General features: G+C 40.5%; 1 long non-coding RNA gene across 3 annotated transcripts; it reads right to left on the reverse strand.

Annotated features, from left to right (window-relative positions):
- Positions 1-43: 43 nt before the first annotated feature.
- Positions 44-21,834, reverse strand: LOC126052487 (uncharacterized). 3 transcript variants are annotated; one of them, XR_007510051.1, is made up of 4 exons: positions 21,590-21,834; positions 19,896-20,025; positions 6,632-6,702; positions 44-925 (listed from the first exon to the last, which is right to left on the reverse strand). It is a non-coding gene; the product is annotated as an uncharacterized LOC126052487 (long non-coding RNA). The 3 variants fall into 3 exon arrangements; XR_007510050.1 differs by having other exon boundaries at positions 44-3,812; XR_007510049.1 differs by lacking the exons at positions 44-925; positions 6,632-6,702 and adding an exon at positions 18,931-19,550.
- Between the last annotated feature and the right edge of the window lie 110 nt (positions 21,835-21,944).

Here is a 21,944-nt window from a genome sequence, read left to right on the forward strand (position 1 = left end):
AGTTATATTAACTACCCTCCACCCAGAAATGACAATCCAGCATATCTCCAAATTAGCCTTTTTATTGAAATCAATAAAGAAGAAAACACATGGCACTAAACTATTTGGTGGCAGCTTTGTTATAAACTCATTACTGGAAAAACAGCAATTGGACAGACCTTTAACCACTGTCATTGATTCCAGCACAGCAAGAGTGATCTATTGAGTTAATCAGTGAAGTTACTGCGGTTAGCAGTGTCTGTATGCTACCCTGCTTAGGACTCAGCCAGACGTCTAGAAAAACTCCCCACGTGCAGGATAATTGTAGGCCAGGTGTAAGTCTCACAAAAGCAAAAATTACACCACTACCACTCCCCAAACAGACTGGTTTTAAGGGCAGTATTTGACATTCTAGGGAAAAGAAAAAAAAAAAAAAAATTAAAATTGCAATTCCAGTGCCCGAATGGCTGGCAACACTCACTTTGGCTTCGATAGCTGTTTAGCCTTGTGGGTGACCTGCTTATGCATTTCCCCAGCACCACGTCTGGCAGTGTTGCAGGAGTCAGACCCGCTCACCTTTGCGCTTGGGTGTTCAGCCGATGCTTTTGCACAGCCCGTAAGGTCCAGGAAGACAGCTGGTAGACTTAAAAAGCAGGCCCTGCATAAGCAGCTCCCAGCATACTCTGCAGTTTATGCAATTCTGCGGAGATGTGCTTTTAAGAATCCAGCAGAAGTTTCAAAGGATACATTCATATAGGTGATTTTTGCAGGACTGACCCTTTCTGACCCTCACTGCCAGTGCCACACCACAAGTTTCAGCCCCTTGAACACTGGTAACTCTCAGGGCTATGTATCTAAGGAAAGGTTAACATTGGTTTTTTTCGTCCAGTGACTAGACTTTTAAGTTCCGTTTGTGTTGCTCAGAATTCCTTTTTCATCGAGGTTGCTGAAAGAAAAGAGACAGCATCAGTATTAATACAATGCTCTATGTCTCATTCCTGGACTCATGACAGAATTTAGACAATAAAACACTTAAAATTAGATTTGTTTCACAAGAAAGAATGAATTGAATTTTTACAGGTATCCAGTATCTAAGAGCTTTAAAGACCCAGCATCTGATAACAAATTATTCTTGCAGGAGCCTGGTATCAGTTTATTCCTAAATACATATTTACTTGCAGGCATTTGGCACCAAGCTGCTTCTTGAAAACACCGGGATACGGCATGTGATGCCAAAGAGGTTTTTTACATTCATTTTGTCCATGGTGCTCCCAGATAAGCACCTTCTCGTAAGTGCCTGTGCAGTTAAAAAGAAAAACAACAAAAAATTCAGACAGAAAGCAATCCCGTTCTGTAAAGAAGAAATGTCTGAGAATAAGGCACATTTTTTGAGACATGTGATACAGAATTTTCTTCTTTTCCCCCTCAGAAAATCTCTGTAACAACAACCACAATTAAGAAGTGAATTTCAAAGCGCTTTCAGCCACATTTACAGTTTACGTGCAGCTGCCTTTCACTTGCTACTGAAACAGGGTGGGACAGGAGAGCCTATCTCCCCTCAGCTTCTCAGCGTGCCCTTTGGCATCCCACTGGCTCACACGCCAGTTGGGTCTGCTGCCTGCCCGAGACTTGGGTTCTGTCCAACATCAGTAACAGGCAGGGCAATGATAGATTTGCCAAAGATACCATCTTGACAACAAAGATACATGCTCCTCCCAATTGCTGTATTAAAGCTGAGCTAAAATCTTTTTCTGCTTTATAGATTTTTTTTTTAATGGATTTTGCCATACAGATACTAACTTCTTCTTACAGAATTTTGTAAGGATACTTAAATTCACCCTGGGGAGAATTTATTATATTTACTCAAGTGAAAACCAACTATTTCCCTTGGGAACGTTCTGCAGTTTTCTCCCTAGGATGAAATTCACTATTTTTACATGAAAACATAGTTAACTGTTGCCAAAGTTGTTAAGTTTGTTTGTGTTTTACAAAATAACTAGTTTACATGACAGTAATAAACAGCATTTTTTTCCAAAAAAAACCCAGCAAGCAAATTGAAGCTAATCTGAGGATATATACTTATAAAATTTTCCAGAGATCAAAAGCACTTCAACTTTCTTATACAGGAATAAATGCATATAACCTCAGAACGCTCCTCTCAGAATGTCAGAGAAACTAAAGCAAGACAATTAATCAGACCAAAACTTTCCAGGAAGATTTCATCTATTCCATGGACTAACAAGGGAGAGCCCAGCATCATAATAATACCAATTTTTTTTCTCCCTGTAAACAAAAAAATAAGTGTCAACAGCCTCCTGGGCATGACTAAAGGTTTTTCACAGAATTCTAATCACTGCCACATGGTTGAAATTTCTTACCCAGTTGAAAACACACTAAACTACACCAGTTGCTTTGGCAAGTCAACACACAAAACTAGAGTTACAGGTATTCATGCAGCCACGCAAAATTGCTTCCAAAAAGAGACTAAAGTTGATATTAATATAATAGGAAAACATGCAAATCTAGAAGCAACAGTGTAGTGATTTTCAACTTCAATTATTTGAGCTAGTAGAAGTGCATGTGCAAGAGCCTGGCTATTGAACATAACGAGCATCCTCAGCTCATCAAGCTGCACTGCCACACTCAGGGAAACCTGATAAGCACAGCAATGCCACAGCCAGCTGCACACCTGGGGAAGGTCAGCAGTAATTTCATTTCCACAAAGGCAACACTCAAAAGACTGGCAAGTTGTTCTAGGACCTCTTTCTGGATAGGTTTCAAAGAAGCTCATTCAAAATAGCCACTGTTTATGAGAGGGCTTTGTAGACTCATTCTGTGTGAGCATCTGAGCTGCCTCAGCTTCCCCGTGGTAGAAGACTACGGCAGTAGGAGTCCATCACAAAAACTGAACAAGTTTTCAGCTTTTCCGTACCCTTCCTGGAGCCAAACTTTCAGCATTCATTTCAAGAATTCAGTCCGAGGGAGGGAGTGCCAGACTCCAAGCGCTCCACTAAAAACTGTTCACATATTTTTTCACATAACCTTTTAACGTGAAATCTATACATGGACGACAATAGCTCTGCCATGAATTGAAAGAGAGCTGCTCCCTGTCAGCTTCATCTTAGCACTCTCATTCCTCTGCTCCGTTAGAAAGCACACCTGCCAGTCACCAGGGGAGTGCCTTGGACCACCGCTGGGGAGAAATGCCCTGGTGCCCTGGCCCCATGCACCCCCCATGGCTCTAACTGGACCCCTGGGAAGACAGGAGCTCTGCTGGATTCCAAAATGCCAAACAAGTGCTAACTTGGTAGTACCTTAAAATTTTGGTTTCCCTGGTTAAATTGATCTGATTTTTTTTTTTTCATGTTTCAGATTGCTAACATTTCAGATTTGCAAGGCTTCTGCTTATCATACAGAGTAGCATCTTTCTGCCACATAAGATCTGCATGGTATTTTTCCTCTACAAAATTCATACTTTAATGGCCTTTACAAATATAATTTGGATAAAAAGATGAGTCAAGATTTCTAGCACTCTAGATAGCAACAAGTTTGTGACTCACAGTCAGGTCTTATTATGACTAAAGGGCTTTTCAGCTTATGGTACAAGAAAATCTTGCTCCCAGGCCATTCCATACTATACCGTGACTGAGGTACTGTAGTTTTCCGGTAGCAACAGCAACAGGTAGTCTCTTACCCACATGTCCTGTGCTAAGATATTTTTTTTTTTCTTCTCAGCCATCTGTGCATTATACTGCTCCTTCAAATTTTCTCATTTCATATCCCCTGGCATTCAAAACTTTCAGTGGGATTCTGTTTCTTCTTGACTCTCTGTCCTGAAATGTTATTAATTTAACAATTTGATTCTGTACATCCTCAGTTCCCAGTGATCAAAGTTGCAAGAACTTAAGTCTGATCTGCATTGGACTTTTAAACTGTGAAGTGCTTTGGGATCCTCCAGAATCAGAGTAGATAGACCATAGCTGATAGTATCAGCTCCTGAATGTCCTTTCCTCATGCAAAACTACAAAACTTACAATGGAAAAGAACAAGTTCTTCCTACTTTTTCCTTGAACTGTTAAACTGACCATGTTGCTGAACATCAGTATTTAGCAGATAGGAGGTCAAATAATTTTTTCAGAGCTTTATTTCACTCCTGAAAGGATGTGACAAGCAACTAGTCATATATTGGTTCAGTATTCCCTTGGATATCTGGGAAATTTAGGAAAGACTCAGAGGGTTCCCAAGGTCAGAAACACAGCCAACAGCAGCATACTGTACATCTTGTCAAAAAGTTCCTAAGCTACGCGTTTTACTTTAAAATTATATCCCAGTTTTCAAGTTCCAGGATAGTGGCTTCTCTGGAGACAGTTTGGGGGTGTCATGCTTTGATCCCTCTTTCAGTTCAGAGGAAAGGAAACAAAAGGCAAGGAAAGGATTTTGTTAAATGGCCAAGCCCCCCTTATTCCCATCATATTGCAGAGTCAACTACATCCCATTTCAAAGTGAAAGAAAGGCGATACTGCTGTAAAGTGCACAGACACAAACCCCCATTTAATATTGGAACAGGCTAATGTACTTATCGTGGAAAATATATAAATACAAACCTTAAAATAGCTCATACAGTGCACTGTAATGTGAAATGTGTTCACATATAAATATTAAAAAAAATGTGTTGAAAATACATATGAGGAGAAGCATACAGATACTGTGTATTCCAAAACTTCTAAATTTTGGTCACTGCATGATTTTTTATCATCGATCCCATATCCAGCAAAATTAGATTTACTGTCCTTGCTTCTTACAAAATTACACAGAGGCTGCTGCTTTATTCCTCTCCAGGACAGTAAAAAGCAATAAAATTCTTGCAGATTTCGACAGCAGGCAATTCAATAAAAGGCTATGTATATTTTATAAGTACAATAAAGACAAGTCTATAGCTGAATCATAAATGGGTTTTCGTTTGGTTGGTTTGTTTTCTGTAAGCATCCTTGTTGGAGTCTGTTTTCAACACAGGTTGGTCTTCTCAACACACAGCCTTCCCTTTTTGGGGAGAAGCAGAATGAAATTTATATCTTTATAATGTATTATTTAAGTTTTGCTCAAGGGATTTTGCAATGTGTGTCTGTTTAAAATTTAAAGGTGTTGTGGAACTCAATACTTTCCTGTTCTTGATTAGTGCTATAAAATTTTACATATAATTTTTGTTACATTGTAAAGTGTATCTATCTTATCATTGTGGCATTCCCTTTTTTATGAGCAAACAATAAATATTTGATACATACATAATTATTTCCTAGACTTGTATCAATGCTCAGATTTTTTTTTAATTCTGCAATAATATAAGATAACATGGAGATTAATGGATTGGTGTATTTCTGAACAATAGCACTACAATGGATTTAGTGACAGTGCCTGTCTGCTAAAATATAAAATTTTATACAAATGTAAACCACAAACTTAACAACATGCAAATGAATGGCCCTGCATAATTACAGATGTGTAAATTTTTTCTTGCCACTTGAAGAAAGAAATTTAAAAGCTATGAAGAAGCTGGACTCAGGTTAAAGAAAAAATATGCTCCCATTTCCAGTCTCTAGGACAAGGTCTCCAGCACTGGAAATCAGTAAGAGGTTTACCTGAACAGGGAATGTGGCATCAAAACCCAAGTTTCCTGGAGAAGGAAACTTTTCTATGCATCTACATAGAACCCACAGGTACCAGAGGTTGCCCTTCTAAGTCGTCTGCTAGTTAAAGTCTGACTCGTACATCAAGATAGTAACTATTGTCATCTTACTAGATTAAATGAGGACACAAACTCTCAGAGTATCTGAACACTATGGGACAGACCTAAATATATTTTTTCACTGTCATTGTGCAGCTAAAGTCCTTGTTGTGCTTACTGTAAGAACTGTATTTATTTATAAATAAAGGTGTTGTTATGTTTACCAACAGAAGGTGATGCAGAATATCCCTGTCTCAAAATCAAAATAAGTATGCTTTGGGAAGACACTTGTGTCAGCCCATGAAATGCCAAGGAAGAACTCTCTTTCAGTTGACTTATTAGAACATTGTATTTCTCATTATAACAGAAAAAGTGTGAAATCCACCACCTTAAAAATAAACTATTTAAATGAGTCACAGCAGGGAGTATAGAGGAGGAAAAAACCACACTATTATTTAAAAAAGCATTCAAGGGAGACAAATTCTAAGCTTAGAATGATCAAGACATGAGTGGGGAAAAAAAAGAAAAGAATGAGAGCTATGGACTCATCTCAGGTTTCTGTTTCCAAATTGTTGGTGATTTGAAACCTACTCCTAGATACCATCCACATCAGACCTAGTACTCAGAGCTTGGCATGTAAGTGCTAAACCCTTCCTAAAATAATTGCAGCCTTCTGCTTTCTGCCAATATCTAATGATAAAATTCTTCTTTGGCATTGTTGTTTTGCTATTTCAAGACGCGTAATCTGGTGACTGTATATTTCTATATGTTTGTGACTTTGGTGGTTAAATGTTAGTGCTCTTTACATCAGAAGTGTTAGACCTAATTGCTTTTCTCCTTTCCAAATAACTTTTATCTATTCAAAGCAGATATACCACTGAAAAAACATTGAGTCACACTGGGTCTATACACATACTGGCACTTACATACCATACAGGACAGCAGTGATTCAGGCCCAGATCTGCGAGTGTGAGCCTTGCCAGAACATCCCACTAGCTGGCCTGAAGAAACAAATAAAACAGAGCAATCAAAACTACACCTTAACAATCGGAAGACTTTCTACAACTTAATTAAATTCTAAAAGCATAATAACTGATAAGTGGCATTTTGGCCCTCAGCTGATGCACTGTGGGGGGAAAAAAAAAAGAGGACTTGGTAAAAGAATGGAGAGTGCTTTGAAATTGCTGTCTTAGATGTAGCGCTGGGCACTGGAATGCATCACACACCATCTCCCCAGGGCAGGGGGGCTCAGGAATTCGGTTTCCTCCCAAGGATGGTTCTTACGCTCTCCTCCAAGAGAGGACAGGCTGACTGCTGGCGCAGGGACTGGAACACTATAGAACAGGCCTGGCTACAGTTGTGTACCATACACCCTCGAGTACCACTGCAGACTGTTTTATACAAGTTACAAAAGTCCTGCAGACACAAGAGTTTCTGTCTCTTCAACTGTGCTAGTACAAACTCACCTTTCCCAAAGATTTTCCCACTAGAGATGTCATGGTATACCAAATGCAGGGTGCAGCTGCTTGAGACAGCTGTTTCTATTCCCTTTTCGTGTAAAATTTCCTCTGGAGAGCAAAACTTGACTTTTACTTGAAAGCTGGTATAGAATTGGACTCAAAGCTCTCAGCCCTTCCCTGTGACCGAGCAGTGGAACAAAGAGGCCTCCTGTGGCATCTGGGGAGCAAGGCATCCAGCTTCCCAAAGCCCTCTGCCCAACCCCTGAAACACTGGTGCCCAGATAAAAGCTTTTGTATGGCATACAAAAAGTATAGTAAAACATTTCCTTAGCTGTAGTGTTTCCAGCAGAGGATTTTCAGGCCATAGAAATGCCCCATGTAATGCCCAAACTCCCACCTCTTGGAACTGCAACTGCCATAAACCTTGCCCACTCTGCTAGTGAGCACCTAGCAGAGGCATCATCTGAGCTGGAGAGCAGTGTGTGGATTTGCAGCAGTTCTAAACTTACTCATTTTCACTGGACCAGCTCTTACAATTATTGATTCAAATTCATTCAGGGTTTTTATAACCTCTTACAAGTGCACATTTCCAATACTCAGACATGGATATGGAAACAAGTTGTTGTTGGCAGTGTTACACTGAATTTCTCCTCCTCCTCAGATTTATCTTGGTTGCCTGTAGAGTACTCCACTGCACTAAACAACTTGTATTCAGTGCACCTTGAAAAGCTAGACGCAAGAGGAGCAGTTCCAAATATAAATAACCAATAAAGCTGTGTTCTAGCAAGAAAAGGAGGTGAAATGGGGGAAAAAGCAAATAAAAAATCCTCCTCTATTAGTGACCACCAGACCATCAGGAGGTACTGTATATAAGCCATGAAATTATTTTCTTCAGAGCACTGATGAAAATGTGGCAACATAGATCCAGTCTGCCAGCTCAGCACACCTGCCCCCATAAAGATGAAACCTTCCGTGTCTCTAACAAAGTGCAATAGTACAGGCCTTTCCTCTTTTCATTTTGTAATTGTACATGAATTGCCTGTCTCAGCTTGAAAATAAATGGATTCTATGAGACGAAGAACTGTCCGTTATGACTGACACCTCACACCAAAGGACACAGCTTCACAGAAGCAAATGATTTTTCCCTACCTCCAGTTCAGCCCATGGGTCTAAATTCCATTAGTGAAAGATGGACATAAGAGTGATTTTTCCCACAGTATTCTCTCTCAGCAGTGTAAAATAACATCAGTGCAACTGCACACCAGGACGCAAAGCCCTAATTCATAACTCACAGAGTCCAGCTTAGTCCAGCAATCTATGCCAAGCAACTAAGAGTTTCAAATCAGACTTCCCTTCCAGAAAAATTAATTGGGGGTGGGCGTGTCTTTTTTTTTTTTATTAGTTTTAAGAAACACTTATAAATTATTTGATTCTGCAGTAAGAGAATTTAATGAGTATTTCCTTTAAAGGGCTAAGCAGTTGGCAGTGCTATTACACAAAAGGAGTATTTCAAGTATTTAGTTTTGGAGATCACAAGCATCACACTTCATAATAATTTATTTTGCACAGATATGCTCTTTCTATTTTCCAGTAGTAAAAGGAAATGCTGTACATTATTTTTGGATGGTTTAGAAGTAGACAAAAGCAAAAATTTCCAACTGTTCAATTCAATGTCAAGAGCAGCCAGATGGTGCCACATGGGAATAAAATAAGGGTCACCTCAACAGCACAAGCTTCTGGGATGGTGCAGCCAAAGCTCCGGGAATGACACCATCTGTGGTTTCCTGCTGACCTCAGTGGGCCCTAGAAACATATGTGACCATCAGGACTCAGCACATGAGCAGCAACCAGGCAGCATCCCCAAAGGCTGCTAACAGCAGGAAGAGCCAACAGGCAAACATTCTTTTAAATTAAGTTCATTCTTCTTAAAAAACCATGAAGAGAAATAAGCTTATGAACCACCTGCAGCCACCATGCAATTGGTATCCAAGGAATAATCAGTCTGTAAATTAGGCCAGTTATTTTATGTCTGCAGAAGATCCTTGGTAAGAGAAAGAGGCCAGCTGAGTTGCCAACCAGCTTTTTAGTCAGCATTCTGCTTCTTGCGTTCTCAGTGCATTCATTTAGTAAGCACCAGAGGAAAAAAAAAACCAGCTACCAAAACCATCCACAACAAAACCAACCTGGATGGGAATCTGACACATTTATCAAATACCCAACTTCAGAAAGATATGAACAGTATTAGCACCGCATCCGCCAGAATCAGGAGGAGGGAGGCCAAATATGTGCTGTCAAATGTGCAAGCTCCAGTGCCCCTAGCTATGAGCAAACCTCTTCAGTTGGACCTCTTAACACAAACATCTCACTAATTGAAGCTGCATTTTTGCGTAATACTTTACAATTCTATTATTCCCATTTTAATGCTGGTCATAACAACCACTGGTTATAACAACCACTAGTGTTAGGGCCCTTGTTTGTGCTGCAATTAAAATGCAAAGTAAACTTGGACATGCTAGTAATAGACAATAAAATTCTAGCATTTGGTTTGGTATCCACAAGGCTTCTATATTTTTGTCATGGCTGCAGATCCTGAACTGAAGCTTCACTCTTTACAGGTATCTGGAAACACCAGAAAGTGCCAAAAACGGTAATCTACTTGCTTATATCCATTAGTTTGATCCAAACTTTTATAACCTCAGGAAAGGTAAAACATACAAAAATGTAGTTAATGCTGTTTCCATTTGCTTCCTTTATAAACCAGAAATTTTGATTTAATAAAATAGCCTTTACCTTGCAGCTCTGCTCTTGGAGTCAGTGTGATTACATGGTAACCGCAGAACTGGTCACATGAAGGAAATCCAAAATGTTTTTCAGGCCACGCTCATGGTTAATCATAGCTGGCATTGCAGGCAGATTTTACCTTTAAAAACATGGGGTTTTTTTCTGAAGAAAATGCAGGAGCAGGAAATCAGAAGCAGCTAGCAAAAGTAGCTCTTAATTCCCCAAATCCTGCAAAGTAAATTATTACAGGAGTTCACAGCACAACAGTTCTGATACTAACACCAGAAGTGAGTGCTGTCTGTCTGTTAACTATATAGAATGATTTTGTCTGTATTTCAAATCCTAATCGTATGTTCCTCATACCACAATGCCCTTCTCCCACTTATTCCATCCACCAACTGTGCTGCAGCCAGCTGCCATGTGCTGCATCCCTTTTCAACAAATATTTGGGCAGGAACATCCTTTGTTTATTCATTACTCGGCACTATGGGATCCTGACTCTAACAGGGACTGCCAGTGCGAATTCAGTGTAAATGCTGAGCCAATATAATATTCCAGATCTTTCACTGACAGTCTTATGCAAAAGAGCAATGTAGTATACGTTCCTTAAATGTGAAGAAAATGCAAGACTTCATGACTGGCAAAGAATCAGATGGGACAGAGGATAATGCTTTTTTTTTCTAATCATGTTTAAGATTCTGTATCACATAAATGTAGAAATAGAGATTTAAAAAAATCCATCTAAAGAAGAGTTTATTAGCATCCAAAATTATGAGGGAGAAGAAGAGGGCTTGACCTGATACTCTTCACCATGATCTCAGAATTCTACTCCTTAGTTCAGAGCTATATCAAACATGTATCCCATTCCAGCTGGCTTCTATTAGACAATGCAGAGTCAGAGTCCTTTCAAGGAAAGGGTGGGAGAGGAGTCTGGCAGGTGAATAATCATCAGCACCTGACTAATTTAGCAGAGAAAGTAGCAGGAGCTTTTAAGAATTTCACTGAGGTCCTGTTTTGTGGCATGAACCTGGCATTAGTCAGGGTATCTTCTGAACTGTGAGACTGGCTGCTGTGGGCTTCCTGCTGAGGAATTACAGTGCTGTTGTTGTAACCAGAGGATGGAGCTTGTTGAATCAGGTATCAATTGCATTTGCGATGTTGACTCTTTACAGAAATCTGCCATTTAAAAAGTGGAGTAGATGCTTGTTTTCCATCCAGGTGCTTAGCAAAGCTACCTGGCAGGCCAGGCAAGGTACAGAGTTAATACTATGGTAGTCTAGAGAGAAATTCCAAAATACATCTCTACAAAAGTGGTTTGTGCAATCAGTTACAGTGGAAATTAGATTACCTGTATGGTAATGTTCTGAGGCTGTACTCGAATAGCTTGCCTACCTGTAGGGAGTACGTGACTCCCATACCAGGAGCAAAGTGAATCCTCTTTCCTCTTGTTTGCATGCTGAATATACGAGGACTGCCGGGGCAGCTAAGGAAGCCCCTACTGCCGTTTGTGCTACTGAAGGTTGGGCTGAGTTCTTTTCTGTTGTGAGTTTCTTTCACATCTGCTCTATGCATCCTTATTTGCTTTTTGCAATGCTTTGCACTTCTAACTGTGGTGTCACGGTGTTCTCTACACATGCCAAAACATATGCTTCAGTTAGTTGTTTGAAATTCATCTCTCAACTACAGTTTATCATCTTAAAAAAAAACCACTACGGAAGGTGGCATAAACTTGCTCTTTAACAAATTAAGTGTTTTCTGCTTGTAAATAAGGAAAGAAGTTTTTGCTTCTGTCATCTTGACTGAAAGCAAATTGTATCAAAAAAATTCTTGATGGGTAGTGTGAGGCAGCAGAACAGTACCTGACACTGCTTGTTTCAGAAGCACATACAAAAAGACTTTCCAATAAACTACACTTTCTTTTTTCTCTTTGACTCAGAGCTGAAAGTGTTGGTCTCTGCAGCCAACATCAGGAATTTGGTCCAGGACAGGTAGTGAATCACCTGTGATTCACTACCTGTCCTGCAAAACCATAAGACATGAAGTCTTGAGATAATCATTCCCACTAGTTTGATCAGAAAAAATTTTTGGTCAAGCAAACAGCAGAGCAGATAACAAAGACAACTTTCAGAAGACATGACAAGGAGAGATAGAAAACTTCTATTAAAAGCCATTTAAAGTGTTGTCGATAGCTTGATAGCCTGTCAAAGGTGGAAGAACCCTTTTCTAATCACACAAGGGCCTGCTTTCTTGACAGGAATTTTCTCTCTAACATACAAAATGTTAAGGAAAACCTGTTAATGTGATCTGTCAAAAGCACGTGCAGCAACACTCTGCCCCTGGCCCCAAACTTCCCATCTGCTGTTAGCATGATGATTTGGTCCACAAGACTGCCCAGCAGCAGCAAGGAGCAGCTCAGACGCAGCAATTGTCAGCTGTGTGCTGCAAAAACTTACGAAAAAAAAGAAAAAAAAAAAAAACCAAACAAAAAACAACCGAGGGGACAGGCATACTTACATACTTAGGATCTATTTTGGGCATCAGCTGAATGGACACATTGTATAAACGTGAAAGCTTTTAAGGCTTCTTCATATTTACTTTCTGATTTTTAGAAATACTGCAAATCCCACATAAATTGGAAGTGGACTGTATGACTCCCCATGGACCAACCTTGTGTTAGACAAATCCAATGACAGTAAAACTCAAAGTATAGTGGTAGGGTCATGGTTTCTTAGCCTTGTGTCTTTAGTGGTTTTAGTGTCAAGTTAGGAAAAATGTCCATCTAGCTGGTAACTCTTCAGAGTTTAACTCTGATCCAAGAATTCCTTTTTGAGCAATTTCTATGATATCAGTATTAGATAAGGCTAACTATGAAAGTCTAACATAGTGAGAATCTTGTATTTGCCTGCTGTCTACTTCTGAACTGTGGGTTGAACATGGCCTTCTGCCACCAACAGACACGATTAGATTATCAGGGCTTAGAGCCTGCCCTGAGATTGCTCTGGAAAGGAATTTGTCATAGCTCTCAAAAAGACTACATGTAGGCATATGTTCTCAGCCAGCTGAACCCACAATAAATTTCTGTTCACAGGAGCTGGTTCTCAATAAAGGAGAATCAGGTTTTAGAAGAAAGAGATGGATGGAATGAAATAGGAATGCAAGAGGTGTACAGTTTACAGAGGTTTCCCACCTACAAACACACTGCTAGAAAATGCTAAGTAAATTACATTACTTCTATACATCCTGAAAAAGTAGAATATATTGCCTCTTTATGAATGAACATTAGGAAGGCAATGAAGAAGATGGAGGATGAACCGAAAATACTTGCAAAAGTAGGGTTTTTTTAATAATAGAGAATTCCAGTTTTGATATGTTTTTTTGAATGCCCTTCTACTGTTCTCTTCTCTACTATTAATTATGTTTTAAATCCCTTTCCAGTCCTCATGTACAAAATTTCCTTGCTGAAACTCCTCAAAACCTTTCTGTTGAAGACAGCACTGGAGTATATGCCTTCTCATTTCAGTAGCGAGGGGGCTGTTTCTCATTTTACAGGCTAGAAACTGAAGCTCAGAGGGGCTACATGGCTTGCTCGGGCAATCTGGTACAGCAGGGACTTGTTCAGCTCTGCTCAAGCTATGGGGCCACCGCAAAGCAGCCTGCTCCATGCAGGTGGCCAGTTTCAGACAGAACTCAGCACAGAGCGATTGGGCACCTATTTTGTCAGATTTAAACAAGAATAATTTCTAGCTAGCAATTTTTATAGTCACTGGTGGGAAAGGAGGGGAAGGGGAAAAAAAGTCTGCAGCAAGCTTAGACTTATTTTTTAGTAAATAAAGCAACATCATATAGGAAAGTGATTCAGTAGCACCCTTGAAAGATAACCAAGTTCACTTGAATTGTTTTCAGTATTGTTTGCAATTACCCTATAGGGCAATGGGAAATCAAAACCAGTAACAAAAGTGACATTAGAGAGATGTCACTTTTTTAAATGTCAGCTTTTAGTTGTCACTTTGACATGTTCTTTTGTGTGAACATGAAATTTTAAAGGGACAGTGTCAAACCAAAATGAAAACCTGTAGCACTCTCAATCCCTTCCTCTCCCTCTGAGAGCTGTGAATAGTATAGGAAAATCAACATAATGATCAAAAGCAAGACCACTTGCCTTGCCTGCCATTTTGCCTATTTACATTTTTTTGCATAGTGCAGTTCCCACTGGAGACAGTTTCATGGTACACCATGGAACATTCTGTCACTTTAACATCATATTAATAAACCATCATTAAAAAATATAATGGTATTAATATTTTATCAGTTTTGATTGAAACATAATTCCATGTCTCTCTGGATTTGTACATGTGTTGCTTTATTTATAAGTCCTACCAGCTCCACTTTGGACCAGATTGGATACTGAACCTATTTCTAAACCCCTCCATTATTAACCTGTCAATAAATTAGGATGTTTGCCCCAGTTCACACCAACATCCATCTAGGCTCACATTGCCCAGTGGGTCACTGCCAGATACATACCGGAAAGCTCCCCAGCACCCTGTTGCAGCCCTCAGCTGTCAGCAGCCCCTGGGTGTCCCAAGCCAGAAATGCTTCTCTGTACGGACTGCATGAAAGGCCTCTGGTATATTCCCTTCCTTGTCCAGATAAAGGCATTCTGATCTATTTAACCATTCTCACACAGAAACTACTCACTACCACTGAACGTGTTTGCCAGCATCCTCTGTGCCTCTTCAAGATCTGATATCACACACAAGGACAAAACGCCATGGTGTTTTGTCTTTTATTCTCTAATCATTTTCTGAGAATTTCCAAACATCCTGTCGGTAATAGAGGTCTTGATTCTGCTTTGTGCATTAATCTTCAAAGACCCATCTATTATAAACTATGATCTGCTTCCACAGTATTAACAGTTACTGCAGAGTCCATAATAACATACGATTTGTTTCTCCTAATGGGTGCCACTTAAATTTTATCTACATTAAATTTTACACAAGATATTATCACAAGTTGTTCAGTATCATGAAGTCTTTCTAAATCCCTTGCCTTGTGGGTCTTCCCCCCACAAACTACCCTTATCAATTCAGTATTATCAGAAAACTTTGCCACCTCACTGTTCAACTCTTCTATGCAATTTATAATCTGGCAGATGACAGATGCCTCAGCACAGATCCCTGGTGGACACCACTACTGCTTTTCTTCCATTAAGAAAAACAACCAACTATTTCTACCTTAGTTTCATATTTAAATAGATATTTATCCATGGGAAGACCTGATCTCTCCCCTTGTCCCTTGCCTGCTTGATTTCTTTAAAAGTTTTTGGTGAGGAAGCTTGATAGATGCTTTTTGGAAATCCAAGACTGTATTGGACTCATGCTCAATGACTTCTTCAGAAAACACAAACAGTTTTGTGAGGCAAAAGATACACTGATTTTTTTCACTGAGACGTATTCTTCTGTGTGTATAATAACCATTTTATTATTGTTTCCTAATATGGATCTCAGATATATGTGACTCTAGCTTTCCAGTTTTCTCCTAAACTGCCTAAAAATTGGTATCACATTTGCCATTTCTGTGCTTCTGATACTGAAGCTGTTTCAAAAAACAGGTTGCAACTGCAGTCAGTAAAGAATGAAATTCGTGTTCAAATTCCTTTAGAATTCTTTATTTAAAACTTATCTGGTTTTGGCAATTTTTTATTTCTCTTTTTTTTTTTTATCTGTTCTACAGCTCTTTCTAGGACTACAGGCATTTCAGATTGAGAGAGATTTTCTTCAGTACATCCCTTAAAAAACATGAGTTTAATGTAGAAATCTCCCTGATCGTCACAAAAAAATGTAGATGAAAAAAAACCTAATCTAATGCTCTGCATGCTCTTGATCATTCATTGACACTGCAAAATCTATCAGCCTTCCTGCTCCTAGTGTATTGATTGGAAAGGGGTTTGTTGCACCTTCTTTCCTCAATGTCTTTTATTTTGACCTGCCCTATTGTACTTTGAGATCTAATTGACCTGAGTTTATGATCTTTTCTATTTTCATCATTTGGAGATTACTTCAATTTTTGAAATTAAGTCTTTATGAACAGCCTCCTTTAGTCTGCTGTTCAGCCCTGCTAGCTTTCTTCTGGTCCAATAGGGCATCTTTAATAACATTCATGCCACGTGGAAACATTTTATCCTTTTGAGAGTTGATTTTAGTTTCTTTTTAATGAGGATTTGAGGGGCAGGGGTGGGGTGGTTATATAATATTAAAAAAAAAAAAATCCTTCTGTTACAGAATTTTTTGGTTTTAAGGTTCCTGCAAAAATGTGAAACACAAATGCATTTTGGGCTCCACATAGCAGTAGACAAACTTAGCAAAACTTAGCAATGGCATCATAGCCTAAGGTGTCATTTACTCAATCTACATGGTGGTAGGAGGAATCACTGATTGTTTCCTGCTCCTCTCAGCCAAATTTCCATCAGCATGTTGCCATCACTGTTACCATCCTAATCACCAAGTAGTACAGTCCTGATGCTAGATTTTTCCTATCTAGATCTCAAATTTCAATATGGGGATTTTATATTGCCTTGAGACAGGTTAGTTTATCTGATTTGATCCTAAGCTATTTTTTATATATTCTGCGCTCATCTGTAAGTTCAACAGTTTTTCCAAAACACTGTACAATGGCACTGTACAATGTTCCTCTGATAGGTTTCTAACTCAAATGTTCCAGGGTCTCTCCTACACCTTGTTTCACTTGTCCTCGTTTTTATCTGCCCATCTTTGGTACTGAGGCCTTCTCTTTCCCCTACCCTGCCGCTGTGTTGTTAGAAGTTCTTCTTCTGCAGCAGCTGCGATGTTACGCAATTGTTTCCTTTTCAAATTTCATCTGAAAATAGGTCTTTCCTCATTCAAAACTTCCTTGCCCTACTGCTTCTCATTCCCATATATTGCTTAATTGGCTAACATGTTCTAATAATGACTACAAAAGACATCTAGGTAACTGTCTTGTACTAAACACTGGCTTTCCCTTTTCTCATGTCTGCAGTAAAGTTCTTATTAGGGTTGCTATTAATGTAGGAAGGATATGGACTTAAAAGCTGTGAATGTGCTCTATTAGACTTGAAAATATGTGCACAGACCAAATTTTGTTCAGATACAGTACTTGATAAAACGGCCATGGTTTCCACCTCAAAGAACTCATTTAGACCCTCTGGAACGGCATGCACTCTCTCTTCCCCTCTGTGTTTTAACATGTTTTCTTGCTCAAGCTAAATCACAGAAAACCTCTGTTGTTTTAGCTTGGGTAAAATCTCAAGGAGACATGGGATGAGGCTTCCACAGGCCATGAATGGCCCGAATCAGCATGGTGCTGCTGAACACTCGTCCTCGGCCGTGCTCCGCTGGTGGTGCTTTGCCTTAACAGCGCAGCAAGTGTCTGGTTTAGAGCTTCGACAATGGAAATGGGAGACAGATGCAGGTTCCCTTGCAGTGTGAGTGCAGGGCCCGCTCTGAGGGTGCCCAGCATGTACTTCCTCCCTATGCAGTGTTTCTCCGGATTGCTGCGTTTCGGTGACTAGCCGAATCTAGCTGAAGTCTTTGTGGTGAATTTAAAGATCTAGATATTGTCGTCTGTTTAAAAATAATAATAACAATAAAACATAATAAATACTAGTTTGGGGAGGTTTTATTCCGGGGAAAGAATCCCTGCCCCCGGCAGTGACGCACACGCCTGGCCCCGGCCCTTTCCGGGAGTGGGCGCCCGGGCCTTGGGCGCCACCTGCTGGGCCGGGGGACTGGCGGCCGCCCCCGCCCCGCCTGTGGCCCTCGGCGGTAACGGAGGGCGTGACGTCAGCCCGGCGGGAATCACAGACAGGCAGCCGCCGTTGGCTGACAGAGTGCTAGAGGTTCCTGAAGGAAGGGCGGTCGTATCCTAAATTCCTGGCCTGTCCCCCTTTATGCTGCTGAAACATGACAGCCTAAAAGAGATTTGGTAACTGGCAACAGAAACGCTGGCAAATTAAGTTCCCTGGCACGAAGCCTTATAGATGCGTATAATGGCAATTTCTTTTCCTTGGAGATCCTTTCGCAAGGAACATCCAGTACTATGTGTGCATCTAAAATTAAAATCATTGTTATTTCCAGGTAAACTCAGGGAATTGAAGCAGGACAAGACTGGGAAGTGCAGAGAGTCACTGCTTATGCCAGGCATCTCCAAGACTGAAAATTATTTTGCTGGGGTTTCACGTGTAAAGCGGAATCCATCGTGTCTTCTTTCTCATAAAGTTGAACTGAATGAGAAAGTTCTGAAACAAAAATTGGTAGTACCCTCGCTCAGCTTGCCAGTTTCTTAGAGAGGCAGCACAGGTCTTTTGCTGCATCCCTAACAACTGCAAAAAAAATGCCATACCACCGAGCACGACTAGAGGCCACACCTGAACTCCCTTTCTTTTTCTTAGAGCAAGAGTCTCACAAAGTTTCAGTATTTTACTTTCCCCCAAATGTCTAGTTTTCAGTTGCCTCTCTTACTGTCCTAAGATACTGTCCAAAACTGTGTTAACTTTTTGTTTTGAGCCTTGATCCCTGATAGAAATAGAACAACCGGCTGTGGAGTTATGAATTCCCTTACTATGCTGGCACAGTAACACTATCATGAAGGCCACAGGCCTGTTCGGAAAGTTCAAAGTAGTCTTTGATCTATTTTTATCCTATAAATCGTTCTTGTGGAATCTCTTCTTAATTTTGAAAAGTTAATGTGCTCGTGGCATGGCCAGTGGAGCGGTCTGACTGTGGAACAATTCCTGTCATGTAGCAGGTCAGGTATCTGACCTCATGTGACTAACAGGAGCGAACAGCCAGAGCACTGCCAGGACAGCAGAATCAAGTACTGCTCTCTGGTGGTCCCCTCCTAGTAGTGCCTACAGCCGCGTTGAAAAACTCATCCACAAAGATCAGTGAAACAAAGAAAAAGGAGGACTCTTCAGGGAAATTTTGTGGTGACAATATTATTATTCTTGACTGCTTATATTAGAAAATACATCAACTCCCAAATCAAACCATAGAAAGAAAGTAATCTTTAAAGCAATTATGCATTATCACAATCCCTGAGTGGCAAATGCATCTCTTTGGTATACTACACGTGATGCTGGCAACTTCCCTGCTACTTCTTTATTTTCCTGTGCTCGATTTTGCATTAAATTTGCTTTCTGAAGTAAGTGCAGCTAGAATTGAACTGCAGAAACTGAGCCGCCCCCGACCATTGTCATTAAGGCCAGTTTTCAAGCAGGATTAAAATCAGTAGATACACTCTGGGTAATATGAGAAATTATACACAGTGCGCTGTATGGGTATTCTTCAAATTCTAACTTAATACATTCTGGCTTTTCATCACTAGAGCACCTTCTCAATTCTGACAATATAGATAGGACAATGCTTATCTAAGTGTATATAATATACCTTAATACCCAGACAAAGCCAGCAGTACTATTGGAGGATGGAATGATTGCCCTTTGAATTTCTTCAATCATCATACACAAACTTTGCTTGAAGACTCCAAAAGCAAGGTATTTGTTCTTCCTTGTATGTTAAGTTTGGAGAATGATCTGGGAATGCACATTTGCACTTAAGTTTAAGTGAGAAAAAGAAAAAAAAAAAAGAAAAAAAAGTCCATTAACAGTCAAATTAAATGTTTAATTCTGAGTTAAATTAGAGCTCCTTCTTCATCATGCATGAGAGTATTTCTCCTTCATCCTGCTACTTGGGACAAAGCTACATGAATCTGCTTTCTCTTACTTGTCAAAGCTCCAAGATGAACATTCACTGAAACGGATGGCAGAAGTTACCTTCTTGACCAGTCTATTGCTTTGACTCACTATTTCCCCCAATATGGCACTTAATTACACACCCAATATTGGTTCAAACCCCCATTTTCCAAAGATGCAGAAACAATTGCATCTTTAAACTCACCAATGAGAGTGTTGACAGCTTGTTTTGAGAATCCAAGAATGCTGTCCCTGGGCAAACGATGCAACACATCTTCCTTATGCCTCTTATACACATTCATGCTGCTGCTGGCACAAGACAGGCATCTGTAATGCTAACACACACAAAACATGCCATCACTCTTCTTATTTTGGCTTGACTCCTATGTTCCTCCTCCTAATTCATAGACTCTTTCTCTTAATCTACCTCCTGGGCAGAAACCTCAACCTTGCAAAATAATGCTGGGGCGCCTGGAAGTTTTGGCACAAGAGGATTCAGAATGAGCAGAGCAGCTGACTCTACATCCCTCTGAGACCAATTTCACAGCTTCTGCCTGCCTTGCTAGAGACTTGAAGTTTGACTCAGCTCTAAGACTTTGTTCTCATGGCCAGCATAGCAACAATGCACAGTACTTAGGGAGTGCTTTCTGAACCATCTGTTTCCTCAGTTCAACTATTTCATCATTAAAAGAATTCTACAAATAATACTGGTCTAAACCTCGCACTGAAATAGTTTAGCAATGAAATGCACTTTACCAGGTTGTATCATATCTGTCCATCCTTATGTATCTCACACATACCAGTAGATTGAGGGCAGTCCAAAAAATGTTTTTCCTCTGCCAATATGTAAATGGTACCTCCAGTGTATATAGAGTGACATCACTCTCTTTTACACAGAACAATTTATTAATGGTGATTTTATTAGAGATGAGTTTGCTACACATTCATCTTGTGCCGCATTTCTACACATGGAGCTCTTGCTGAATGATTCTTGGTTCTAGATCATGAGGAAACCAGAAAGGTGAACGCCACGTTAATCCAAAGAAATGGACTTGAAGAATGTGCAAATCATGTATTTAGAATGTAGGGAGAAGGCAATATGGGATTCAGACCCTCCTTATATATATGCATTTAACTCCCACTCAGAAAATTACAAGAAGTACTTCAAGAGTTGTAAGAAGAAGTCTTAACTTTAAAATAAAAACATGTATTTTAATAAATGGAAAAATGCCTCAAGGCATACCAAAACAACTAGTAGAAGCAGACTTAAACATAAAATTTTCTTGTGGATAAATTCCTACAAAATTGCATATTATATTTTTTACCCTTTCCCGTGAAGCACATTAACCAGTCAAGGAAAAGAAAAAAAAAAAGGGGGAAGCTGCACTGGGGAAGATTATTGTTTTGCTCCAAAATGGTTCTGCTCCAAAATTATCTCCTTTGTTCCTTTTTAAGGCATTAGATTGCATTTGTTCTGTGACATGTGTACAGTAACCTGCTCTTGGTGGCTTTCTGGAATTGTGCCTCTTTTCTTTATGTAACACAAACAAGTCGTTTCACAGATCTGGTGCTCGTTCGGGAGTTAATGCTTTCCGTGATGTTGGTAACAAATCGTAGCGCAGGTATTCGTCTCAGCCTTGTATTTCTCAACAACTGAGAAATTTTGATGAAATGATAACGCCCTTTTTAGCTGCTACTACCAAACGTTAGCTTAGATTTAGTTTTGCCAAACTGATTTACGCTCTGACAGCAGCACCGTTTGGCAGGGCGGACCAGATTCCCAGTGCTAGACCGTCTGCTTCCCGATCTCTTTCCCGTGGGGCAACCAGCTAGGTGTTCAAAACCACCTCCTGTATTCAGAGCCCCGCTGGAAGAGGTGGCACCCCAGCGAAGCCATACCATCATTTATTTCTCCCGCGGGGGTCTCGCTGCCCCTCCGGGGTTTCTCGGCAGCTCGTACGTCCCGAAAGAGCGGCTGGCGCTCGCTCGCTCGCTCTCTGTCGCTGCTCCCGGCGGTACCGGCTTCGGCCCCCTGCCGTCGCCTCTTCGGCGACCGGAGGCTTCACCGCACAGTCCCAGGGCCTCAGGTACTGGCCAGGACGGCCGTACCCAGACCCCCGCCCCGGGCTGGCGAGGACCAGGTCCGCCCCGGGCGCTCAGGGGCTGCCCAAAGGCGCTGCGCGACCCAGCGAGGCGCCAGGGCCGCCCGCGGGACCCGGCGCCGGGAGGGCCCGAGGAAACTCTCCCGGCAGAG

Source organism: Accipiter gentilis, chromosome 29 (assembly GCF_929443795.1).
Source record: "Accipiter gentilis chromosome 29, bAccGen1.1, whole genome shotgun sequence".
Lineage (NCBI taxonomy): Eukaryota > Metazoa > Chordata > Aves > Accipitriformes > Accipitridae > Astur > Astur gentilis.